The 21,433-nt window shown below is 43.7% G+C and overlaps 20 non-coding genes across 20 annotated transcripts; all 20 read right to left on the bottom strand.

Moving 5' to 3' along the window:
- Positions 1–5,717: 5,717 nt before the first annotated feature.
- Positions 5,718–5,836, bottom strand: LOC134123607 (5S ribosomal RNA). Its single transcript, XR_009955093.1, has one exon. It is a non-coding gene; the product is annotated as a 5S ribosomal RNA (ribosomal RNA).
- Positions 5,837–6,175: 339 nt separating this feature from the next.
- LOC134123606 (5S ribosomal RNA) lies at positions 6,176–6,294 on the bottom strand. Its single transcript, XR_009955092.1, has one exon. It is a non-coding gene; the product is annotated as a 5S ribosomal RNA (ribosomal RNA).
- Positions 6,295–6,638: 344 nt separating this feature from the next.
- Positions 6,639–6,757, bottom strand: LOC134123053 (5S ribosomal RNA). The gene has a single exon (XR_009954562.1). It is a non-coding gene; the product is annotated as a 5S ribosomal RNA (ribosomal RNA).
- Positions 6,758–7,152: 395 nt separating this feature from the next.
- LOC134123605 (5S ribosomal RNA) lies at positions 7,153–7,271 on the bottom strand. Its single transcript, XR_009955091.1, has one exon. It is a non-coding gene; the product is annotated as a 5S ribosomal RNA (ribosomal RNA).
- Positions 7,272–7,610: 339 nt separating this feature from the next.
- Positions 7,611–7,729, bottom strand: LOC134123604 (5S ribosomal RNA). The gene has a single exon (XR_009955090.1). It is a non-coding gene; the product is annotated as a 5S ribosomal RNA (ribosomal RNA).
- Positions 7,730–8,124: 395 nt separating this feature from the next.
- LOC134123015 (5S ribosomal RNA) lies at positions 8,125–8,243 on the bottom strand. Its single transcript, XR_009954524.1, has one exon. It is a non-coding gene; the product is annotated as a 5S ribosomal RNA (ribosomal RNA).
- Positions 8,244–8,582: 339 nt separating this feature from the next.
- On the bottom strand, positions 8,583–8,701 carry LOC134123603 (5S ribosomal RNA). The gene has a single exon (XR_009955089.1). It is a non-coding gene; the product is annotated as a 5S ribosomal RNA (ribosomal RNA).
- Positions 8,702–9,096: 395 nt separating this feature from the next.
- Positions 9,097–9,215, bottom strand: LOC134123602 (5S ribosomal RNA). The gene has a single exon (XR_009955088.1). It is a non-coding gene; the product is annotated as a 5S ribosomal RNA (ribosomal RNA).
- A 339-nt stretch (positions 9,216–9,554) lies between these two features.
- LOC134123048 (5S ribosomal RNA) lies at positions 9,555–9,673 on the bottom strand. Its single transcript, XR_009954557.1, has one exon. It is a non-coding gene; the product is annotated as a 5S ribosomal RNA (ribosomal RNA).
- A 395-nt stretch (positions 9,674–10,068) lies between these two features.
- On the bottom strand, positions 10,069–10,187 carry LOC134123014 (5S ribosomal RNA). Its single transcript, XR_009954523.1, has one exon. It is a non-coding gene; the product is annotated as a 5S ribosomal RNA (ribosomal RNA).
- A 339-nt stretch (positions 10,188–10,526) lies between these two features.
- On the bottom strand, positions 10,527–10,645 carry LOC134123013 (5S ribosomal RNA). The gene has a single exon (XR_009954522.1). It is a non-coding gene; the product is annotated as a 5S ribosomal RNA (ribosomal RNA).
- A 339-nt stretch (positions 10,646–10,984) lies between these two features.
- Positions 10,985–11,103, bottom strand: LOC134123021 (5S ribosomal RNA). Its single transcript, XR_009954530.1, has one exon. It is a non-coding gene; the product is annotated as a 5S ribosomal RNA (ribosomal RNA).
- A 395-nt stretch (positions 11,104–11,498) lies between these two features.
- LOC134123601 (5S ribosomal RNA) lies at positions 11,499–11,617 on the bottom strand. The gene has a single exon (XR_009955087.1). It is a non-coding gene; the product is annotated as a 5S ribosomal RNA (ribosomal RNA).
- A 339-nt stretch (positions 11,618–11,956) lies between these two features.
- Positions 11,957–12,075, bottom strand: LOC134123020 (5S ribosomal RNA). The gene has a single exon (XR_009954529.1). It is a non-coding gene; the product is annotated as a 5S ribosomal RNA (ribosomal RNA).
- A 395-nt stretch (positions 12,076–12,470) lies between these two features.
- LOC134123600 (5S ribosomal RNA) lies at positions 12,471–12,589 on the bottom strand. Its single transcript, XR_009955086.1, has one exon. It is a non-coding gene; the product is annotated as a 5S ribosomal RNA (ribosomal RNA).
- A 339-nt stretch (positions 12,590–12,928) lies between these two features.
- On the bottom strand, positions 12,929–13,047 carry LOC134123599 (5S ribosomal RNA). The gene has a single exon (XR_009955085.1). It is a non-coding gene; the product is annotated as a 5S ribosomal RNA (ribosomal RNA).
- A 344-nt stretch (positions 13,048–13,391) lies between these two features.
- On the bottom strand, positions 13,392–13,510 carry LOC134123598 (5S ribosomal RNA). Its single transcript, XR_009955084.1, has one exon. It is a non-coding gene; the product is annotated as a 5S ribosomal RNA (ribosomal RNA).
- A 344-nt stretch (positions 13,511–13,854) lies between these two features.
- Positions 13,855–13,973, bottom strand: LOC134123596 (5S ribosomal RNA). Its single transcript, XR_009955082.1, has one exon. It is a non-coding gene; the product is annotated as a 5S ribosomal RNA (ribosomal RNA).
- Positions 13,974–20,489: 6,516 nt separating this feature from the next.
- LOC119205074 (5S ribosomal RNA) lies at positions 20,490–20,608 on the bottom strand. The gene has a single exon (XR_005117366.2). It is a non-coding gene; the product is annotated as a 5S ribosomal RNA (ribosomal RNA).
- Positions 20,609–21,006: 398 nt separating this feature from the next.
- LOC119205073 (5S ribosomal RNA) lies at positions 21,007–21,125 on the bottom strand. The gene has a single exon (XR_005117365.1). It is a non-coding gene; the product is annotated as a 5S ribosomal RNA (ribosomal RNA).
- Positions 21,126–21,433: the final 308 nt, after the last annotated feature.

Raw genomic sequence — 21,433 nt, 5'->3', positions numbered from 1 at the left:
TTTCCTACAGACATGCAGCAGTCTAATGTGTGCTTTTAAGAGATTCTTGTACAACTCCAAAATGCTTACAGTCTTTCCCTCGTACAGTGCATAATTTCTCCTCAGGATTACTGCGTGCCTGGCAAATGCAAGGAGTGTATTCACTTGGGCTTCAGCCCCTCCTTTACTTTTTTTGGGCATGCCAAAAAGCCATATCCAGTCCCAGTCTTTCAGACTCTCCTCATTTATACCACATTGATTGCATAACAATCCGCGCACATATATCTGCAAAGTTTTTAGGGCTGGACATTCAAGTGTGAGATGTTCCAAAGTCTCGTCCTCTAGCCCACACACCGCACAAGTCCTTTCAAATTTGTCTCTGTATATTTGATGGAGGACGATGCTTGTGAAAAACCGCCTGTGCCTCAGTTTGAATTCTGTGTTGAAAACTGAATGTGGGATAAATGGGACGTTTAGGTTCCCCCAGATTGTCTGGATTTCTTTTTTTGGAAACATGCTTGCCCATCTTGGTTCTGATGCTGGCTTCTTGACCAGTTTTCTAATTAGAAAGTTGTAGATTACCTTTGTTTTTATTTGTGTAACTGGGATATTCTTTCCATTGTGGCACAGAATAAAGTTCACCCCGTCGCCCTGCCCTTTGCTGTTACTGCGCATCAATGTTTGCCATTCCTTGCAAATACATTTATTAACTCTCAACCCAATTTCCGCTATCTGTTTCTTCTTAAAAAACACCCCCGCCCTGTTCAAGATCCCTAATGCCTTCCCACAATCAAACCCCAACTTACCCCCTCTCCCGTCGGCCCCCCCCAGTGTCGTCAGGCCTGCCTCACGGAGCGGCTTGGACGCCAGGGGCCTGCCCTTGTGTGAGAAGAAAGGTGAGTTGAGGATCGGTAACAGCATCACCTGCTCTCTGTACTCCATGTCCGGTCTGAGGTGGGGCAGAAACTTGTCCCAGGCCTCCAACATTTCCCGGTAGAAACCTGGAAACCCTCCAGAAACATTCCTTGGAGCAAAAGCAAACAGGTTGTAGTTATTCTTCTCCCCGTACTCTGCCAGGAGGGTCGCCAGGTTGTCTTTCCATGGATGTTGCCTTCTCAGGTCAAGAAATTTCCCAATTAGCTTAACCCTCAGAGCATCTCTTTTGGCTCTGAGGTCAATCAGATCTAGACCCCCCTCCCTTTTGCTAGCGATTAGCGTCCTGCGGGCGATTGTATTGCCCTTCCTCTTCCACAAGAATGAGGAAATCACCGCATTAATTGAGTCTGAAGCCCAATTTGGCATCTCGCAAGACCCCAAAATGTAGTTAACTTTTGACAATACTAGCGCATTAGATATGATTACCTTCCCTCTTAGGTTCAGGCCCCTGGCGTACCACAGGCTACATATGTTTTTAATTTTCTCAATAATTTCTGTCCAGGTTTTGTCCCTGGCGCCTTCTTCATTTTCCCCTATATATACCCCAAGTACTTTCCTCACGTCTTGTACTATTTTGAAACCCCATTTGTTATCCAGTGCTTTATCTTTATTAAAAACCATTAATTCAGTTTTTGTCATGTTGATTTTTGCCCCTGAGGCGACTCCGAATTCCTCCATGTGCTCCATGATGTGGTCAATGCTTTTTGTATCCTTCACGCAAATGTTGATGTCATCAGCATATTGGATTATTTTAATTTCCCTGCCTTTACTAGTTTTCACTCCATCTATTCGCTTATCCTCCACTAGCATCAATGCCAGGGGTTCTGCCACAAGGCTGTAGAGCATAGCGGACAACGGGCATCCCTGTCTGACCGCCCTTTTCAACTCAACAGGCTCGGTGAGGGCCCCGTTGACCCTGATTCTACTTTTTGCTTCAGCATATAATAATTTCACCCAGTTTATAAATTCCCCACCGAACCCATACGCCTTTAGTGCTTCCCAAAGGAATCGATGTTCTACCCTGTCAAAAGCCTTTTCCAGATCGATTCCCAGCAGATAGCCCCCTTCTTTTTTCATGATCCTGACTAGGTCTTTTATCAGGATGATGTTGTCATGTATATCTCTACCAGGTATGCTATATGTTTGCGTATCCATAATTATTGTCTTAATCACTTTTTTCAGTCTGTTTGCCAATACTTTTGCTAGTATTTTATAATCTGTATTTAAAACACTGATTGGTCTATAATTTCCCAGTTTGTCCCTAGTACCTTTATTTTTATAGATCAAGGTAATTATCCCCTCTGTGAACGTTTCAGGCATGCTTTGGCTTAATTGCATTTCATTATATACTGTTAACAGGACCGGCGCGAACAGGTCAGGGAACCTTTGATATAATTCGGCAGTTAGCCCATCCTTCCCTGGACTCTTGTTCCTGTTTAGATTTTTGATGGCCACTTCTATTTCCTCTACCCGGATTGGCTGCTCACAAAAGGTTTTATCTTCTTCTTGTAGCTGTTTTGTGATGTGATTCGTTATTTTTGTAATCTGTGCATTCTGCGGATTTTGGTCAGTATACAATTCTTTGTAGTACTTAAAGACAGTTGCCATAATTTCCTCCTTGTCCTCAATCACAGATTTATTGTCGTTCTCCAGTTGCCTAATATGCTGTCTTTCTTGGGCTGTTTTCTCCAATCCTAAAAAGAACGCTGTGCTCCTTTCTCCTTCTAATAGATGCTGTGCCCTACTCCTGATGGCTGCCCCCTTACATCTTTTTGCTTCCATCTCGTCCAATTTAGCTTTGTAGAGTTCATATTTCTCGCTGGTATGAGTTCCGTTGGTTTCTGCCTGTTCTATTTCTATCCTTAACAAGTTGTTTAACATTCTTTCTTCAATCCTTTCTTCCCATCTTTTTTTTTTTACAATAATTTATGCTTATTTTTTTAATCCTAAATTTAGCGTCCTCCCAATAATTTGCCTTTTCTTCTACATATTTAATATCTGTAGCTATATTGTTTAACTCTGTCTCTATTCTTTGTTTGTACTTATCGTCCCGTAGGATGCTATTATTTAGACACCATAATCCCCTTCCCCTCTCCATTTTGTCTCCAAGTGTCATATTTAATTGAGCGTGATCACTCAATATATTAAACTTATATTTAATATCTACTATATGTTTAACTCTCCCCGAGGCGACCAGCGCCAGATCTATCCTAGACTGTTTTAATTTGCCCATGACCACTTGCCGCCTCGAAAACCCTCTACTCCTAGGGTTGAAAACCCTCCATGCATCTATCATATTGTTTCCTGTGATTAAATTTTTTAAGGCTCTCCTACTCATGTCGCTGTTAAATTTATTATTAATCGATACGTCATTGTTAGTTAGGGCGACGTTAAAGTCTCCAATGATTATCGTTTCCCCAGTTATCCATTTTTCTAGTTTCTGGAAGAAAGTATTCCTCTCCTCGCCAATATTTGGGGCATATATATTAATTATTCTGATTGGTTCTCCCTTATAAATCACCTCTATTATAATGCATCTGCCTTCACTATCTTTAAAAATGTCCCTATACCCACTGATGTTTTCTGGGCCGATCAAAATGGCCACCCCACATGACCTTGCGGTCCCCTCACTTGAGTGGACCGTCCCTTTCCATTGCTTGGCACATGTATCTACCCAGTTTGTGTCCCAGTTTGTTTCTTGTAGGCAAACAACATCCACATACCTGTTCTGCATTAGTACCTCATTCATTTTCTGGGTATTCCTACAGCTGTTTATATTTTGTGACGCCAGGGTCAGGGACAGGGACATCATTATAAAGAGCAGTTGCATTAAATTCCTATTTCTTCTTTGTCATCTTCTTCTTCGCTTTCGTCGACCATACGTTGTGTCTTTTCCTCACCTCTTTCGCTTCATTTGTAAAGTCCATGTCCGATTCTTCAGATGGCTCCGACAACTGCATTGTCTGCGGCCCCGGCTCGCCTTCTCGCCCCTCTTCCACGTCAAGGGAGGATTCTACCTCCACCTGCCTGGCCGATCTCCTCAGCTTCTGCTGTACCGGCTGGACTGCCTGTGCCGGCTCCGTCTCCGTTTCTCCCACCTGCACTTCATCCACTGCATCTTTTCCCGGTTCACCGCCCGGCTCTCCTATCTCCTCTGGTCCCTCGACCGTCTTCGGCCCACTGGTTGCGGTGGTCTGGTGCCGGTCCTCCTCCACTGGCCCCACCGCGCTGCTCTCCTGGATCACCACCGTGCTGCTGTCACCGTGCTCCTCACCCCCTTGCTCTCCCTTCCTCTCCAGATCCGATTCGCTTGACCCAGCTTGACTCATCTCCTCTTCACTCACGTTACATATGCATCTTTCTACTTCATTTTTACATAGGGCACACCTTGTCTGTCTCTTTTGTACACACTCTCTTGCGTAGTGGCCCTGCACACCACACTGGTGGCACATGAATTCTGGGCAGTCTCTGAGGATGTGTCCCGGCTGCATGCACATTCTGCATACTCGAACTTGTTTGTCATGAATGACTCTGAAGTACTCTGCTCCCAACGCCGTGTTAAATTTTGTGGAGTATGGAAGTGACTGAATATGTTGGTTGAACTTCACTCTCACAAACCTTGTCCCATCGGCCACCTTGGTGCCCGGCCACATTCTTCTTTTGATCGGGGACACCGCCGAAACTCCCCATGTTAGCAGTTTGGCTATGATCTCCGAGTCCTCAATGTAATATGGCAGATTTAGGAACGATACTACCAGCTCATCGTTGGTAATTTCACTGACGTGAGCAGTGGCGCCATTAATTTTAAAACCTTCCATGAGTCTCTCTTTTCCCTTCGGGTGGCTCATGGTAGCCTCATATTTGTTGGGGCCTAACACCCGGCAGGCCATAAGACCTCCGCACAGCCCACGGATGCAGCTCATCATTTCCATTATTGGTATGGTATCCTCCCCCTCCATCTCCACTCTCACCGTCAAGCTCTGGTTTCTTTTCCTTTCTTCCTCTCTGGTATTTCTCTCCTCGCTCTCGTTTACGCTTGCCATAAACCTTCTTTTGTCGTCCTCCGTTATCTTGGTCTGTGCTGGTTTGGTCGGCTGGTCTGCCATATTTAATAAAATAAAAATAGACGAAAAACGCCCCTTTCTACCAAAGTGGGGGATATCTAAAAAAGGAGTTTCCCCCCAGGCAGTACAGTACTGCTGGGGGTACTAAACGTCTCAAAGGACAACACAAAACGCTTAAAGCATCCAAATATAAGCCCAAACAGAGGTGAAAAAGAGAGCCCCTACAAGGAGCCGTGTGGCAAACAAATCTGGTCTACTGGCACTTCCTGCTACCTGCAATGGGCGGAGCCTTCGGTCGTGATCAGACGAGATCGGGCGGAACCAGAGAGGTATGGCCGTAAGCTGCTTTTCATCTTTTTCCTAATCCTTTAAAACGTGTCAAAGATAATCAGAAGTTTCTTTTTCTAAAATTGAAGCAGTTCTTAGCATTGGCAAGAGAGGTTCCTAAAGCCTGAAGGTAACTTTACTTTTCTTCACTGGCGATTCTAACATGTTGGGTTAGCACCTGTATTTCAACGGCTAAATTACAAACAATAGTATGCCAATCGTAAATGTTGATCAACACTAATTTAGCAATCATGAAACGGAATCATTTTGGATAATATTGTCTAATTTCCTTTCATATCCAACGTTAAAACAACACTAAACATGCATCTCTTCAACAATGTGATATTCTTTTTGTCATTTGTAGGTGTACAATCTGCGGCGCTGGGCGGCATTCGGAGAGAGAAGTGAAAAAGCTTACGGCACCTGGGATTCCCAGGCGGTCTTCCATCCAGGTACTAACCAGGCCCTGCTCTGCTTAGCTTCCGAGATCAGACGAGATCGGGCGGAACCAGAGAGGTATGGCCGTAAGCTGCTTTTTATCTTTTTCCTAATCCTTTATAATGCGTCAAAGAATTATGACACGCCTGCCGTTGGCATCTTTGTGTGGGTTAAATAAGGGTATGCAAAGAAGGCTGTGACATCCCATGCCGAAAATTGGATGGACTAGAGAAGACCCGCCCAGGGGTCCCAGCCAATCGGTGAATGGCCATTGCAGTCCCCGCCACCTCAAATGGCCTGACGATGGTATGGACGTAAGCCACCTTTCATCTTCTTCCTATTGCATGTCTTCTACAATGTGAATTTTTTTTTACAATTGTGTAGGTGTACAATCTACGGCGCTGGGCGGCTTTCAGAGAGAGAAGTGAAAAAGCTTACGGCACCTGGGATTCCCAGGCGGTCTTCCATCCAGGTACTAACCAGGCCCTGCTCTGCTTAGCTTCCGAGATCAGACGAGATCGGGCGGAACCAGAGAGGTATGGCCGTAAGCTGCTTTTCATCTTTTTCCTAATCCTTTAAAACGTGTCAAAGATAATCAGAAGTTTCTTTTTCTAAAATTGAAGCAGTTCTTAGCATTGGCAAGAGAGGTTCCTAAAGCCTGAAGGTAACTTTACTTTTCTTCACTGGCAATTCTAACATGTTGGGTTAGCACCTGTATTTCAACGGCTAAATTACAAACAATAGTATGCCAATCGTAAATGTTGATCAACACTAATTTAGCAATCATGAAACGGAATCATTTTGGATAATATTGTCTAATTTCCTTTCATATCCAACGTTAAAACAGGTGTACAATCTGCGGCGCTCGGCGGCTTTCGGAGAGAGAAGTGAAAAAGCTTACGGCACCTGGGATTCCCAGGCGGTCTTCCATCCAGGTACTAACCAGGCCCTGCTCTGCTTAGCTTCCGAGATCAGACAAGATCGGGCGGAACCAGAGAGGTATGGCCGTAAGCTGCTTTTCATCTTTTTCCTAATCCTTTAAAACGTGTCAAAGATAATCAGAAGTTTCTTTTTCTAAAATTGAAGCAGTTCTTAGCATTGGCAAGAGAGGTTCCTAAAGCCTGAAGGTAACTTTACTTTTCTTCACTGGCAATTCTAACATGTTGGGTTAGCACCTGTATTTCAACGGCTAAATTACAAACAATAGTATGCCAATCGTAAATGTTGATCAACACTAATTTAGCAATCATGAAACGGAATCATTTTGGATAATATTGTCTAATTTCCTTTCATATCCAACGTTAAAACAACACTAAACATGCATCTCTTCAACAATGTGATATTCTTTTTGTAATTTGTAGGTGTACAATCTGCGGCGCTGGGCGGGTTTCGGAGAGAGAAGTGAAAAAGCTTACGGCACCTGGGATTCCCAGGCGGTCTTCCATCCAGGTACTAACCAGGCCCTGCTCTGCTTAGCTTCCGAGATCAGACGAGATCGGGCGGAACCAGAGAGGTATGGCCGTAAGCTGCTTTTTATCTTTTTCCTAATCCTTTATAATGCGTCAATGAATTATGACACGCCTGCCGTTGGCATCTTTGTGTGGGTTAAATAAGGGTATGCAAAGAAGGCTGTGACATCCCATGCCGAAAATTGGATGGACTAGAGAAGACCCGCCCAGGGGTCCCAGCCAATCGGTGAATGGCCATTGCAGTCCCCGCCACCTCAAATGGCCTGACGATAGTATGGACGTAAGCCACCTTTCATCTTCTTCCTATTGCATCTCTTCTACAATGTGAATTTTTTTTTACAATTGTGCAGGTGTACAATTTACGGCGCTGGGCGGCTTTCAGAGAGAGAAGTGAAAAAGCTTACGGCACCTGGGATTCCCAGGCGGTCTTCCATCCAGGTACTAACCAGGCCCTGCTCTGCTTAGCTTCCGAGATCAGACGAGATCGGGCGGAACCAGAGAGGTATGGCCGTAAGCTGCTTTTCATCTTTTTCCTAATCCTTTAAAACGTGTCAAAGATAATCAGAAGTTTCTTTTTCTAAAATTGAAGCAGTTCTTAGCATTGGCAAGAGAGGTTCCTAAAGCCTGAAGGTAACTTTACTTTTCTTCACTGGCAATTCTAACATGTTGGGTTAGCACCTGTATTTCAACGGCTAAATTACAAACAATAGTATGCCAATCGTAAATGTTGATCAACACTAATTTAGCAATCATGAAACGGAATCATTTTGGATAATATTGTCTAATTTCCTTTCATATCCAACGTTAAAACAACACTAAACATGCATCTCTTCAACAATGTGATATTCTTTTTGTAATTTGTAGGTGTACAATCTGCGGCGCTGGGCGGCTTTCGGAGAGAGAAGTGAAAAAGCTTACGGCACCTGGGATTCCCAGGCGGTCTTCCATCCAGGTACTAACCAGGCCCTGCACTGCTTAGCTTCCGAGATCAGACGAGATCGGGCGGAACCAGAGAGGTATGGCCGTAAGCTGCTTTTTATCTTTTTCCTAATCCTTTATAATGCGTCAATGAATTATGACACGCCTGCCGTTGGCATCTTTGTGTGGGTTAAATAAGGGTATGCAAAGAAGGCTGTGACATCCCATGCCGAAAATTGGATGGACTAGAGAAGACCCGCCCAGGGGTCCCAGCCAATCGGTGAATGGCCATTGCAGTCCCCGCCACCTCAAATGGCCTGACGATGGTATGGACGTAAGCCACCTTTCATCTTCTTCCTATTGCATCTCTTCTACAATGTGAATTTTTTTTTACAATTGTGTAGGTGTACAATCTACGGCGCTGGGCGGCTTTCAGAGAGAGAAGTGAAAAAGCTTACGGCACCTGGGATTCCCAGGCGGTCTTCCATCCAGGTACTAACCAGGCCCTGCTCTGCTTAGCTTCCGAGATCAGACGAGATCGGGCGGAACCAGAGAGGTATGGCCGTAAGCTGCTTTTCATCTTTTTCCTAATCCTTTAAAACGTGTCAAAGATAATCAGAAGTTTCTTTTTCTAAAATTGAAGCAGTTCTTAGCATTGGCAAGAGAGGTTCCTAAAGCCTGAAGGTAACTTTACTTTTCTTCACTGGCAATTCTAACATGTTGGGTTAGCACCTGTATTTCAACGGCTAAATTACAAACAATAGTATGCCAATCGTAAATGTTGATCAACACTAATTTAGCAATCATGAAACGGAATCATTTTGGATAATATTGTCTAATTTCCTTTCATATCCAACGTTAAAACAACACTAAACATGCATCTCTTCAACAATGTGATATTCTTTTTGTAATTTGTAGGTGTACAATCTGCGGCGCTGGGCGGCATTCGGAGAGAGAAGTGAAAAAGCTTACGGCACCTGGGATTCCCAGGCGGTCTTCCATCCAGGTACTAACCAGGCCCTGCTCTGCTTAGCTTCCGAGATCAGACGAGATCGGGCGGAACCAGAGAGGTATGGCCGTAAGCTGCTTTTTATCTTTTTCCTAATCCTTTATAATGCGTCAATGAATTATGACACGCCTGCCGTTGGCATCTTTGTGTGGGTTAAATAAGGGTATGCAAAGAAGGCTGTGACATCCCATGCCGAAAATTGGATGGACTAGAGAAGACCCGCCCAGGGGTCCCAGCCAATCGGTGAATGGCCATTGCAGTCCCCGCCACCTCAAATGGCCTGACGATAGTATGGACGTAAGCCACCTTTCATCTTCTTCCTATTGCATCTCTTCTACAATGTGAATTTTTTTTTACAATTGTGCAGGTGTACAATTTACGGCGCTGGGCGGCTTTCAGAGAGAGAAGTGAAAAAGCTTACGGCACCTGGGATTCCCAGGCGGTCTTCCATCCAGGTACTAACCAGGCCCTGCTGTGCTTAGCTTCCGAGATCAGACGAGATCGGGCGGAACCAGAGAGGTATGGCCGTAAGCTGCTTTTCATCTTTTTCCTAATCCTTTAAAACGTGTCAAAGATAATCAGAAGTTTCTTTTTCTAAAATTGAAGCAGTTCTTAGCATTGGCAAGAGAGGTTCCTAAAGCCTGAAGGTAACTTTACTTTTCTTCACTGGCAATTCTAACATGTTGGGTTAGCACCTGTATTTCAACGGCTAAATTACAAACAATAGTATGCCAATCGTAAATGTTGATCAACACTAATTTAGCAATCATGAAACGGAATCATTTTGGATAATATTGTCTAATTTCCTTTCATATCCAACGTTAAAACAACACTAAACATGCATCTCTTCAACAATGTGATATTCTTTTTGTAATTTGTAGGTGTACAATCTGCGGCGCTGGGCGGGTTTCGGAGAGAGAAGTGAAAAAGCTTACGGCACCTGGGATTCCCAGGCGGTCTTCCATCCAGGTACTAACCAGGCCCTGCACTGCTTAGCTTCCGAGATCAGACGAGATCGGGCGGAACCAGAGAGGTATGGCCGTAAGCTGCTTTTTATCTTTTTCCTAATCCTTTATAATGCGTCAATGAATTATGACACGCCTGCCGTTGGCATCTTTGTGTGGGTTAAATAAGGGTATGCAAAGAAGGCTGTGACATCCCATGCCGAAAATTGGATGGACTAGAGAAGACCCGCCCAGGGGTCCCAGCCAATCGGTGAATGGCCATTGCAGTCCCCGCCACCTCAAATGGCCTGACGATGGTATGGACGTAAGCCACCTTTCATCTTCTTCCTATTGCATCTCTTCTACAATGTGAATTTTTTTTTACAATTGTGTAGGTGTACAATCTACGGCGCTGGGCGGCTTTCAGAGAGAGAAGTGAAAAAGCTTACGGCACCTGGGATTCCCAGGCGGTCTTCCATCCAGGTACTAACCAGGCCCTGCACTGCTTAGCTTCCGAGATCAGACGAGATCGGGCGGAACCAGAGAGGTATGGCCGTAAGCTGCTTTTTATCTTTTTCCTAATCCTTTATAATGCGTCAATGAATTATGACACGCCTGCCGTTGGCATCTTTGTGTGGGTTAAATAAGGGTATGCAAAGAAGGCTGTGACATCCCATGCCGAAAATTGGATGGACTAGAGAAGACCCGCCCAGGGGTCCCAGCCAATCGGTGAATGGCCATTGCAGTCCCCGCCACCTCAAATGGCCTGACGATGGTATGGACGTAAGCCACCTTTCATCTTCTTCCTATTGCATCTCTTCTACAATGTGAATTTTTTTTTACAATTGTGTAGGTGTACAATCTACGGCGCTGGGCGGCTTTCAGAGAGAGAAGTGAAAAAGCTTACGGCACCTGGGATTCCCAGGCGGTCTTCCATCCAGGTACTAACCAGGCCCTGCTCTGCTTAGCTTCCGAGATCAGACGAGATCGGGCAGAACCAGAGAGGTATGGCCGTAAGCTGCTTTTCATCTTTTTCCTAATCCTTTAAAACGTGTCAAAGATAATCAGAAGTTTCTTTTTCTAAAATTGAAGCAGTTCTTAGCATTGGCAAGAGAGGTTCCTAAAGCCTGAAGGTAACTTTACTTTTCTTCACTGGCAATTCTAACATGTTGGGTTAGCACCTGTATTTCAACGGCTAAATTACAAACAATAGTATGCCAATCGTAAATGTTGATCAACACTAATTTAGCAATCATGAAACGGAATCATTTTGGATAATATTGTCTAATTTCCTTTCATATCCAACGTTAAAACAACACTAAACATGCATCTCTTCAACAATGTGATATTCTTTTTGTAATTTGTAGGTGTACAATCTGCGGCGCTGGGCGGCATTCGGAGAGAGAAGTGAAAAAGCTTACGGCACCTGGGATTCCCAGGCGGTCTTCCATCCAGGTACTAACCAGGCCCTGCTCTGCTTAGCTTCCGAGATCAGACGAGATCGGGCGGAACCAGAGAGGTATGGCCGTAAGCTGCTTTTTATCTTTTTCCTAATCCTTTATAATGCGTCAAAGAATTATGACACGCCTGCCGTTGGCATCTTTGTGTGGGTTAAATAAGGGTATGCAAAGAAGGCTGTGACATCCCATGCCGAAAATTGGATGGACTAGAGAAGACCCGCCCAGGGGTCCCAGCCAATCGGTGAATGGCCATTGCAGTCCCCGCCACCTCAAATGGCCTGACGATGGTATGGACGTAAGCCACCTTTCATCTTCTTCCTATTGCATCTCTTCTACAATGTGAATTTTTTTTTACAATTGTGTAGGTGTACAATCTACGGCGCTGGGCGGCTTTCAGAGAGAGAAGTGAAAAAGCTTACGGCACCTGGGATTCCCAGGCGGTCTTCCATCCAGGTACTAACCAGGCCCTGCTCTGCTTAGCTTCCGAGATCAGACGAGATCGGGCAGAACCAGAGAGGTATGGCCGTAAGCTGCTTTTCATCTTTTTCCTAATCCTTTAAAACGTGTCAAAGATAATCAGAAGTTTCTTTTTCTAAAATTGAAGCAGTTCTTAGCATTGGCAAGAGAGGTTCCTAAAGCCTGAAGGTAACTTTACTTTTCTTCACTGGCAATTCTAACATGTTGGGTTAGCACCTGTATTTCAACGGCTAAATTACAAACAATAGTATGCCAATCGTAAATGTTGATCAACACTAATTTAGCAATCATGAAACGGAATCATTTTGGATAATATTGTCTAATTTCCTTTCATATCCAACGTTAAAACAACACTAAACATGCATCTCTTCAACAATGTGATATTCTTTTTGTAATTTGTAGGTGTACAATCTGCGGCGCTGGGCGGCATTCGGAGAGAGAAGTGAAAAAGCTTACGGCACCTGGGATTCCCAGGCGGTCTTCCATCCAGGTACTAACCAGGCCCTGCTCTGCTTAGCTTCCGAGATCAGACGAGATCGGGCGGAACCAGAGAGGTATGGCCGTAAGCTGCTTTTTATCTTTTTCCTAATCCTTTATAATGCGTCAAAGAATTATGACACGCCTGCCGTTGGCATCTTTGTGTGGGTTAAATAAGGGTATGCAAAGAAGGCTGTGACATCCCATGCCGAAAATTGGATGGACTAGAGAAGACCCGCCCAGGGGTCCCAGCCAATCGGTGAATGGCCATTGCAGTCCCCGCCACCTCAAATGGCCTGACGATGGTATGGACGTAAGCCACCTTTCATCTTCTTCCTATTGCATGTCTTCTACAATGTGAATTTTTTTTTACAATTGTGTAGGTGTACAATCTACGGCGCTGGGCGGCTTTCAGAGAGAGAAGTGAAAAAGCTTACGGCACCTGGGATTCCCAGGCGGTCTTCCATCCAGGTACTAACCAGGCCCTGCTCTGCTTAGCTTCCGAGATCAGACGAGATCGGGCGGAACCAGAGAGGTATGGCCGTAAGCTGCTTTTCATCTTTTTCCTAATCCTTTAAAACGTGTCAAAGATAATCAGAAGTTTCTTTTTCTAAAATTGAAGCAGTTCTTAGCATTGGCAAGAGAGGTTCCTAAAGCCTGAAGGTAACTTTACTTTTCTTCACTGGCAATTCTAACATGTTGGGTTAGCACCTGTATTTCAACGGCTAAATTACAAACAATAGTATGCCAATCGTAAATGTTGATCAACACTGATTTAGCAATCATGAAACGGAATCATTTTGGATAATATTGTCTAATTTCCTTTCATATCCAACGTTAAAACAGGTGTACAATCTGCCGCGCTCGGCGGCTTTCGGAGAGAGAAGTGAAAAAGCTTACGGCACCTGGGATTCCCAGGCGGTCTTCCATCCAGGTACTAACCAGGCCCTGCTCTGCTTAGCTTCCGAGATCAGACGAGATCGGGCGGAACCAGAGAGGTATGGCCGTAAGCTGCTTTTTATCTTTTTCCTAATCCTTTAAAACGTGTCAAAGATAATCAGAAGTTTCTTTTTCTAAAATTGAAGCAGTTCTTAGCATTGGCAAGAGAGGTTCCTAAAGCCTGAAGGTAACTTTACTTTTCTTCACTGGCAATTCTAACATGTTGGGTTAGCACCTGTATTTCAACGGCTAAATTACAAACAATAGTATGCCAATCGTAAATGTTGATCAACACTGATTTAGCAATCATGAAACGGAATCATTTTGGATAATATTGTCTAATTTCCTTTCATATCCAACGTTAAAACAGGTGTACAATCTGCCGCGCTCGGCGGCTTTCGGAGAGAGAAGTGAAAAAGCTTACGGCACCTGGGATTCCCAGGCGGTCTTCCATCCAGGTACTAACCAGGCCCTGCTCTGCTTAGCTTCCGAGATCAGACGAGATCGGGCGGAACCAGAGAGGTATGGCCGTAAGCTGCTTTTCATCTTTTTCCTAATCCTTTAAAACGTGTCAAAGTTAATCAGAAGTTTCTTTTTCTAAAATTGAAGCAGTTCTTAGCATTGGCAAGAGAGGTTCCTAAAGCCTGAAGGTAACTTTACTTTTCTTCACTGGCAATTCTAACATGTTGGGTTAGCACCTGTATTTCAACGGCTAAATTACAAACAATAGTATGCCAATCGTAAATGTTGATCAACACTGATTTAGCAATCATGAAACGGAATCATTTTGGATAATATTGTCTAATTTCCTTTCATATCCAACGTTAAAACAACACTAAACATGCATCTCTTCAACAATGTGATATTCTTTTTGTAATTTGTAGGTGTACAATCTGCGGCGCTCGGCGGCTTTCGGAGAGAGAAGTGAAAAAGCTTACGGCACCTGGAATTCCCAGGCGGTCTTCCATCCAGGTACTAACCAGGCCCTGCTCTGCTTAGCTTCCGAGATCAGACGAGATCGGGCGGAACTTTTTTTTTTTTTTTTTATCTTTTATTATCAAAAATACATGACATTTTATTTTAAAATACATACAACCCAGAGGGTACCGACATACAAAACAAAATAAAACACTACACAAAACCATACGAAAGAAAACCCTAAAACAAAGGGCCTTCTAGGGGGTAATCCACACAACCTTATTTTCACACAACCATATGGTTCACAAGGAGAAGCATAACTTCTCTTCATCAATGCTACATATTGTGGTACCTTCCATAAAATGTTTCTTGCACCATTCCCTTTTACACATAAATAACAGCTTTACATGCGCTTTAAACATATTCTTAAAGATTTCAATTACGTCTGTTTTTTTGTGATCAAATAGCGCCCTGTTCCTTTTTAAGAGTACCGCATATCTCGCAAAGCCAAGAATGGTGTTGGTTGCAATTGTTGTACTATCTTTCTTTTTTGGCAAGCCAAAAAGCCAGACCCACTCCCACTGGCCAATGTGTTTGGCCCCCACTCCACAACAGGTCGTCAATATAGATTTGATATATGTGTGAATGGAATTTAAACCGGAACATTTCAAAAATAGATGCTCCAGATCTTCGTCTTCCCTTTCACACACAGCACACGTCCTTTGACAAATGTTTTTGTGGATCTGATGCAGGACAATACTAGTGTATATCCTCCTGTGCCTCAGCTTGAAATCTGCTTGGAATAAAGCATGTGGTAGGTGAGGTACATCTAAATTTAACCAAATGGTCCCCATCTGCTCATCTGGGAAAAGTTCCTTCCACCTTTTCTCCGATGCAGGCTTCATGGCCACTTTCCGTACCAGTATGTTATAAATGCATTTTGTTTTGGCTTTACCTATTGGCGTATACTTGTCCCCGAGGCACAGAAGGAATTCCATTTCATCGTCCTGCATCCGCTCCTCGTCATCTGTAAGGTGTAACCAATCATTGTCCACACAGTTAAATACTCTTGCACCAACATCTCTAATTTGTTTTGCTCTATACCTAACATTGGCTCTTTTGAGGCCTACTTCCGTTTTGTTTATATCAAAAACCCAATCTCCTGCTGCTTTACATATGCTCCCCAAGGAGGTCAACCCCGCACTCTCGAGTGCTTTCGACACAATGGGCCTTCCTGCATAAACAAAGAAAGGGGAGTTGAGAAAAGGTAACTGCATCACGTGCGCTCTCCATTTGCAGTCAAGGCTGAGGTGGGGAAGAATCTTGTCCCAAGCCTCCAGCACCTCACGATAGAACCCCGGCAGCCCCCCAATCACATCCCTGGGACTGAAGGCACCTAAATTGAAGTAGCTCTTCTCTCCGTATTCAGCCAGGAGCCCTGCCAGGGTGTCTTTCCAAGGATGCTTCCTCTTCGCATCCAAAAACCGTCCAAGCATTTTAACCCTTAGCGCATCTCTTTTGGCACTAATATCCATCAGAGTTAGACCCCCCTCCTCTTTCTTAGCTATTAAGGTCTTGCGTGCTATCATATTTCCCTTCCCCCTCCACAAAAAAGAGGATGTCACACTATTCAGAGAATGGAGCGCCCATTCGGGCAGCTCGCAAGATCCCAAAATATGTACAATTGTTGACAGTACCAGCGCATTACACACTTTTACCTTCCCTCTGATGGTAAGCCCACGGGCCTGCCACATATTACAGATATTTCTAGTTCGTTTTATGGCTTCATGCCAGTTTTTATCCCGGGCAGCGCTTTCGTTTTTCCCTATATACACTCCTAAAACTTTCCTCTCATCTACTAATTTGAAACCCCATTTATTTATATCCATGCTATTTTCTTTAAACACCATTATTTCTGATTTCCCACTGTTAACTTTAGCTCCCGAAGCCTTTTCGTAATCATTTATATGATTCATTACCCTCTCTATATATGTACTATTTCTTAAAAATATATTAATATCATCTGCATACTGTACTACTTTTAAATTCCTATTCCCATTCGTATTGATCCCCACTATCCTATCATCGTTATTTATCATTAAAGCCAACGGTTCTACCACCAGGCTGAAGAGCGTAGCTGACATAGGGCATCCCTGTCGTATTGACCTCCGCAGCCCCACCTGATCGGTCAGGAACCCATTTACCTTAATCCTGCTTCTGGCATTCACATACAATAATTTAACCCAGTTAATATATCTCTCCCCAAAACCATATTTACTTAACACCTCCCACAAAAAACTATGCTCTACTCGATCAAACGCTTTCTCTAGATCGATCCCCAATAAACACCCACCTTCCCTATTTAGGATCCCCACTACATTTTTTACCGTTATTATATTATCATTAATCTCCCTGCCTGGAATACCATACGTTTGCGTTTCTGTAACAATACCTTTTATCACCTCCCTCATCCTAAAGGCTAATATTTTTGCAATGATTTTATAATCCATATTTAAAACACTTATTGGTCTGTAATAGTCTAACTTATCTTTACTCCCTTTCTTCTTGTATATTAATGTGATGATCCCCTCCGTAAGCTTATCTGAAGTTTTTTTTTCCTTCTCCATTTCTTCAAACACTTGAAGCAGGATTGGGGAGAAAAACTCTGGGAAACCCTGATACAGTTCTGCCGTAAGTCCGTCGGACCCCGGGCTCTTATTCTTTTTAAGATTTTTGATTGCAGTCTCTATGTCCTGTACAGCTATATCCTTATCACAAAGGACTTTGTCATTTGCACTTATTTTTTTCTCAATGTGGCTGGTAATCCGTTCTATCTGCTCTTTCTCTGGGCTTTGCCCTTTATATAACTCCTCATAGTATTCATGTACTATACCCAATATCTCATCTTTTTCTTTACATATCACACCACTTTTGTTCTGCAGTTGCTGTATATGTTGTCTCTCCTGCGTTACTTTTTCCAGCCCCAAGAAGTAAGCCGTGCTTCTTTCCCCTTCAAGCAGTGCCTGAGACCTACTCCTCACCGCTGCACCTTTGCATCTTTTGGCCTCAAACTCTGCAAGTTTTATTTTATACACTTCATATTCCTCGCTACTATACTTTTCATCCAATTCCATCTTTTCTATTTCCACATTCAACAACTCGTTTATTATACTTTCCTTTCTCTTTTCTTCCCATCTTTTCTCTCGACTATAGTTGATACTTAATTTTTTGATTCTCAGTTTAATATCTTCCCAGAATTCTATTTTATTATCAACATATTTTATACCACTCATTCCATTAATTAATAGATTCCTGATCTTATTTTTATATATCTTGTCCTCTAATAAGCTGTTATTGTGGCACCATATCCCTCTTCCCCTTTTAACAGTGACATCTCCCAACTTCAATTCAATTTGAGCATGATCGCTCCATGTGTTGAATATGTACTGAATGTCATAAGTCTGTCTGATCATCCCTGATGCTACCAGAGCCAAATCTATACGGGACTGCTTTAATCGACCCTGCACGATTTGCCTCCTTGAAAACCCTCTAGTGCTGGGGTGGAGTACCCTCCACACATCAATCAAGTTTGAACCCGAAATTAGGTTTTTGAGTACCGTCCTACTTGAATCATTCTTATATGTGTTGTTTTTAGAGCTATCTCTGTTGCTCAGAACCACGTTAAAGTCTCCTATTATTATAGTTTTGTTGTTGATCCACCTATTTAAATCCATAAAAAATTTCTTCCTATCATTCTCTACGTTCGGAGCATGTATATTTATTAATCTAATAATTTCATCATTGACTAAAATTTCTAGAATTATACATTTACCATCATTGCCTCTATAAATGCATTTGCTATTGGTATCATGTTGTTTTTTTATCAACACCGCTACTCCTCCTGTTCTTCCACTTCCTTCAGCAGAGTATACCGTCCCTCTCCAATGCTTGTGTACATATTTGGTTGTGATCAAGTCCCAGTGTGTTTCTTGAAGACACAATATGTCTGTCAGATGGTTCTTACTAAACACTGCTTGAATCTTGTCTGCATTTCTGAAACCATTTGTATTTAGGGAGGTTATACTTATATCCACAGAACCCATTAGCGCATACATAAATATTATTATCATGAACGTGTTCATTATGGCTTATCCTTAGAGCAAGGATTTTTTTTCTTCCTTGCCCTGTTTTTCCCCCCCTGCTCCCCCCGCCTCTTTCTCACCTCTATTATTTTTTCCACATCCATTTCCGAGTCTGATGCGGTATCCAGCAGCAAAGGTGGAGTCCCACCGGTGTTGACGTCCACTGCATCCAGGGTGGCTCCCATCCCCAAAAACTCACTCTCTATTGCCTCAGCGGTAGGTGGCGTGCTCTCTGGAGCCCTGTTCTGCACCTCTGTCTCTTGCCCAAACGCCTGTGTCTTTTCAGGCTCCTCCTGCAACAGTGGTTTTCTCAGCCTGCCGTCCTGCACCTTCCCTTTTCCTTGGCTTGGCGCCGCCTCAGGTGCAGCCGTTGAAACGGTCGTCTCCTCCTCAGCCGCTTCCAGCCATTCCGGAAATACCTCCAGCACGCCCACGCTGCTCTCATCCTCTTCCTCATGACCACCTGCATCCTCGTCGCTGCCGCCGATCCCCTCCTTGTCGCTTTCTCCTTCTTCCTCACCCCTCTCTTGGGTGCTGGCTCCAGTTTGGCTCGGTTCCTCCTCCCGCATGTTACATCTGCAATGCTCCGTCTCCTCCCCGCATAGGGTACACTTTTTCTGATGTTTTCGGGGGCATTCTCTGGCGTAGTGCCCCTGTACCCCACACTGGTGGCACATAAACTCCGGACAGTCCCGTACTATGTGTCCTGGCTGCATGCACATCCGGCACACCCTCACCTGTTTGTCATGCAACACCCTGAAATATTCTGCCCCCAATACAGTGTTGAATTTTGTAGAATATGGGAGTGACTGTACATGTTCATTAAATCTGACCCGGACAAATCTTGTCCCGTCTGCCACCTTGGTGCCTGGCCACATCCGTCTTTTATAAGGGGAGACCGCAGAGACCCCCCAACCCCTCAGTTTGCACTCAATCTCAGTGTCCTCTATATAATATGGTAGGTTGAGAAAAGAAACAACCAGTTCATCATTGCTGATTTCCCTTGCATGGACCTTGGTATCACCTATTTTGAAGCCATCCATGAGCCTCTGCTTCCCTTTTGGGTGGCTCATGGTGACTTCATACTTCTTTGGGTTTATCACCCGGCAGGCCATGAGTCCTCCACAAATCTCCTTAATGCAGTGCATCAGTTCCATTACAGGGATCGTAATATCCCCCTCTGTCTCCACACTCACGGTCAAGCTCCGCTGTCTTTTCCCGTCCTCATTGTTATTCTCGCCGTCATTCCCACTTGTCTTCTCCTTTCTTTGTCCATCTGCCATCATCTTCATCATTGGCATCTGTCCACTTTGTGTTTGTTCACGCTGTTGGTCCATCATTGAAAAAAGGGATGAAAAAAAACCCTCACACAAAAAAGGATAATTCCTTCGAGTATGCACAAAACCCGGTAAAAAAGAAAAAATGTCCCCCAGACAGTGTAACACTGCTGGGGGATATTAAACAACAAAGTCTCACAAAGAAAAACAATCTCACTCAGAGCATTGAAATCTCAAGAAAAAAGAGAAGGGAAAAAAGTCCTCCAAAAGACGTGTGCCAAACAAATCTAGCTTGTAACTCACTTCCTGCAATGGGCGGAGCCTTCACATGTGATCAGACGAGATCGGGCGGAACCAGAGAGGTATGGCCGTAAGCTGCTTTTTATCTTTTTCCTAATCCTTTATAATGCGTCAAAAAATTATGTCACGCCTGCCGTTGGCATCTTTGTGTGGGTTAAATAAGGGTATGCAAAGAAGGCTGTGACATCCTATGGCGAAAATTGGATGGACTAGAGAAGACCCGCCCAGGAGTCCCAGCCAATCGGTGGATGGCCATTGCAGTCCCCGCCACCTCAAATGGCCTGACGATGGTATGGACGTAAGCCACCTTTCATCTTCTTCCTATTGCATCTCTTCTACAATGTGAAATACTTTTTACAATTGTGTAGGTGTACAATCTGCGGCGCTGGGCGGCTTTCGGAGAGAGAAGTGAAAAAGCTTACGGCACCTGGGATTCCCAGGCGGTCTTCCATCCAGGTACTAACCAGTCCCTGCTCTGCTTAGCTTCCGAGATCAGACGAGATCGGGCGGAACCAGAGAGGTATGGCCGTAAGCTGCTTTTTATCTTTTTCCTAATCCTTTAGAACGTGTCAAAGATAATCAGAAAAGTTTCTTTTTCTAAAATTGAAGCAGTTCTTAGGATTGGCAAGAGAGGTTCCTAAAACCTGAAGGTAACTTTACTTTTCTTCACTGGCAATTCTAACATGTTGGGTTAGCACCTGTATTTCAACGGCTAAATTACAAACAAAAGTATGCCAATTGTTAAATGTTGATCAACACTAATTTAGCAACCATGAAACGGAATCAATTTTGATGATATTGTCTAAGTTCCTTATATATCCAACGTTAAAACAACACTAAACATGCATCTCTTCGACAATGTGATGTACTTTTTGTAATTTGTAGGTGTACAATCTGCGGCGCTCGGCGGCTTTCGGAGAGAGAAGTGAAAAAGCTTACGGCACCTGGGATTCCCAGGCGGTCTTCCATCCAGGTACTAACCAGGCCCTGCTCTGCTTAGCTTCCGAGATCAGACGAGATCGGGCGGAACCAGAGAGGTATGGCCGTAAGCTGCTTTTTATCTTTTTCCTAATCCTTTAGAACGTGTCAAAGATAATCAGAAGAGTTTCTTTTTCTAAAATTGAAGCAGTTCTTAGGATTGGCAAGAGAGGTTCCTAAAACCTGAAGGTAACTTTACTTTTCTTCACTGGCAATTCTAACATGTTGGGTTAGCACCTGTATTTCAACGGCTAAATTACAAACAAAAGTAGGCCAATTGTTAAATGTTGATCAACACTAATTTAGCAACCATGAAACGGAATCAATTTTGATGATATTGTCTAAGTTCCTTATATATCCAACGTTAAAACAACACTAAAC

This window comes from Pungitius pungitius, unplaced genomic scaffold (genome assembly GCF_949316345.1).
Source record: "Pungitius pungitius unplaced genomic scaffold, fPunPun2.1 scaffold_31, whole genome shotgun sequence".
Lineage (NCBI taxonomy): Eukaryota > Metazoa > Chordata > Actinopteri > Perciformes > Gasterosteidae > Pungitius > Pungitius pungitius.
This window is presented reverse-complemented; position numbering and strand designations above follow the sequence as displayed.